This window comes from Saimiri boliviensis, chromosome X (assembly GCF_048565385.1).
Source record: "Saimiri boliviensis isolate mSaiBol1 chromosome X, mSaiBol1.pri, whole genome shotgun sequence".
In the NCBI taxonomy this organism is placed as follows: Eukaryota; Metazoa; Chordata; class Mammalia; order Primates; family Cebidae; genus Saimiri; species Saimiri boliviensis.
Window position 1 is genome coordinate 81,723,499 of NC_133470.1, and position 3,610 is coordinate 81,727,108.

A 3,610-nucleotide genomic window follows, 5' to 3' on the forward strand; every position below is an offset into this window, starting at 1 on the left:
CAAGGTATTTCTCTTTACAGCCTGTTCTCCCATCCACTCTGGAATGTCCAAATGCAGCTTTTAGAAGAAACGTGTTGCAACCTCGCTGATTCTAAACATATATGCAACTTCCTAATAGAAACCAATACACAGCAGATGAGTTTGTACGAAGCGGGTCTTCTGTGTTTTAAACGCATTCTTACTGCTAACTCTTATATGCGTCTCTAGGGCTGGAAATGACTGTTTCTACATTCTCCAAAGAAAGGGTTTCTCAACTTCTGCAAACACACATCAGTTTATCTCTGGAAGTAGAATACACACATTGAAAACCATTCTGCTAGATACCTCCGTTTTGGATTTAGAGCAAGGTATTTCTCTTTACATCCTTTTCTCCCATCCACTCTGGAATGTCCAAACGCAGCTTTCAGAAGAAACGGGTTGCAACCTCGCTGAATCTAAACATAGATGCAACTTCCTAATAGGAACCAATACACAGCAGATGAGTTTCTACGAATCGGGTCTTCTGTGTTTTAAACGCTTTCTTATTTCTAACTCTTATATGTGTCTCTATGACTGGAAATGACTGTTTCTACATTCTCCAAAGAAAGGGTTTGTGAACTGCTGCAAACCCACATCAGTTTATCTCTGGAAGTTGAATATACACATTGAAAACCATTCAGCTAGATAGCTCCGTTTTGGTTTCAGAGAAAGGTATTTCTCTTCACAGCCTGTTCTCCCATCCACTCTGGAATGTCCAAACTTAGGTTTTAGAAGAAACGTGTTTCTACCTCACAGAATCTAAACATAGATGCAACTTCCTAAAAGGAACCAACACACAGCAGATGAGTTTGTACGAAGCGAGTCTTCTGTGTTTTAAACGCATTCTTACTGCTAACTCTTATATGCGTCTCTAGGGCTAGAAAAGACTGTTTCAACATTTTCCAAAAAAGGGTTTCTGAACTGCTGCTAACACACATCAGTTTAACTCTGGAAGTTGAATACACATATTGACAACCATTCTGCTAGATAGCTCCGTTTTGGTTTTAGAGCAAGGTATTTCTCTTTACAGCCTGTTCTCCCATCCATTCTGGTATGTCCAAACGCAGCTTTTAAAAGAAACGTGTTTCTACCTCTCTGAATCTAAACATAGATGCAACTTCCTAAAGAAAACCAACACACAGCATATGAGTAAGTACGAAGCGGGTCTTCTGTGTTTTAAACGCATTCTTACTGCTAACTCTTATATTCGTCTCTGGGGCTGGAAATAACTGTTTCTTCATTCTCCAAAGAAAGGGTTTCTGAAGTGCTGCAAACACACATCAGTTTAGCTCTGGAAGTGGAATACACACATTGAAAGCCATTCAGCAAGAAAGCTCCGTTTTGGTTTTAGAGCAAGGTATTTTTCTTTACAACCTGTTCTACCATCCACTCTGGAATGTCCAAACGCAGCTTTTAGAAGAAACGTGTTGCAACCTCGCTGAATCTAAACATAGATGCAACTTCCTAAAAGGAACCAACACACAGCAGATGAGTTTGTAAGAAGCAGGTCTTCTGTCTTTTAAACGCATTCTTACTGCTGTTATATGCGTATCTAGGGTTCGAAATGACTTTTTCTACATTCTCCAAAGAAAGGGTTTCTGAACTGCTGCAAACACACATCAGTTTAACTCTGGAAGTGGAATACACACATTGACAACCATTCTGCTAGATAGCTCCGTTTTGGTTTTAGAGCAAGGTATTTCTCTTTACAGCCAGTTCTCCCATCCACTCTGGAATGTCCAAACGCAGCTTTTAGAAGAAACGTGTTTCTACCTCGCTGAATCTAAACATAGATGCAACGTCCTAAAAGGACCCAACACACAGCAGATGAGTTTGTACGAAGCGGGTCTTCTGTGTTTTAAACGCATTCTTACTGCTAACTCTTATATGCGTCTCTAGGGCTAGAAATGACTGTTTCAATATTTTCCAAAAAAGGGTTTCTGAACTGCTGCAAACACACATCACTTTATCTCCGGAATTTGAATATACACATTGAAAACCATTCTGCTAGATAGCTCCGTTTTGGTTTTAGAGCAAGGTATTTCTCTTTACAGCCTGTTCTCCCATCCACTCTGGAATGTCCAAATGCAGCTTTTAGAAGAAACGTGTTGCAACCTCGCTGATTCTAAACATATATGCAACTTCCTAATAGAAACCAATACACAGCAGATGAGTTTGTACGAAGCGGGTCTTCTGTGTTTTAAACGCATTCTTACTGCTAACTCTTATATGCGTCTCTAGGGCTGGAAATGACTGTTTCTACATTCTCCAAAGAAAGGGTTTCTCAACTTCTGCAAACACACATCAGTTTATCTCTGGAAGTAGAATACACACATTGAAAACCATTCTGCTAGATACCTCCGTTTTGGATTTAGAGCAAGGTATTTCTCTTTACATCCTTTTCTCCCATCCACTCTGGAATGTCCAAACGCAGCTTTCAGAAGAAACGGGTTGCAACCTCGCTGAATCTAAACATAGATGCAACTTCCTAATAGGAACCAATACACAGCAGATGAGTTTCTACGAATCGGGTCTTCTGTGTTTTAAACGCTTTCTTATTTCTAACTCTTATATGTGTCTCTATGACTGGAAATGACTGTTTCTACATTCTCCAAAGAAAGGGTTTGTGAACTGCTGCAAACCCACATCAGTTTATCTCTGGAAGTTGAATATACACATTGAAAACCATTCAGCTAGATAGCTCCGTTTTGGTTTCAGAGAAAGGTATTTCTCTTCACAGCCTGTTCTCCCATCCACTCTGGAAGGTCCAAACGCAGCTTTTAGAAAAAACGTGTTTCTACCTCGCTGAATCTAAACATAGATGCAACTTCCTAAAAGGACCCAACACACAGCAGATGAGTTTGTACGAAGCGGGTCTTCTGTGTTTTCAAGGCATTCTTACTGCTAACTCTTATATGCATCTCTATGGCTGGAAATGACTGTTTCTACATTTTCCAAAAAAGGGTTTCTGAACTGCTGCAAACACACATCAGTTTATCTCTGGAAGTTGAATACAAACATTGAAAACCATTCTGCTAGATAGCTCCGTTTTGGTTTTAGAGCAAGGTATTTCTCTATACAGCCTGTTCTCCCATCCACTCTGGAATGTCCAAACGCAGCTTTTAAAAGAAACGTGTTGCAACCTCGCTGATTCTAAACATAGATGCAACCTCCTAATAGGAACCAATACACAGCAGATGAGTTTGTACGAAGCGGGTCTTCTGTGTTTTAAATGCATTCTTACTGCTAACTCTTATATGCGTCTCTAGTGCTGGAAATAACTGTTTCTTCATTCTCCAAAGAAAGGGTTTCTGAACTACTGCAAACACACATCAGTTTATCTCTGGAAGTTGAATACACACATTGAAAACCATTCAGCTAGATAGCTCCTTTTTGGTTTTAGAGCAAGGTATTTCTCTTTATAGCCTGTTCTCCCATCCACTCTGGAATGTCCAAACTTAGCTTTTAGAAGAAACGTGTTTCTACCTCACAGAATCTAAACATAGATGCAACTTCCTAAAAGGAACCAACACACAGCAGATGAGTTTGTACGAAGCGAGTCTTCTGTGTTTTAAACGCATTCTTACTGCTA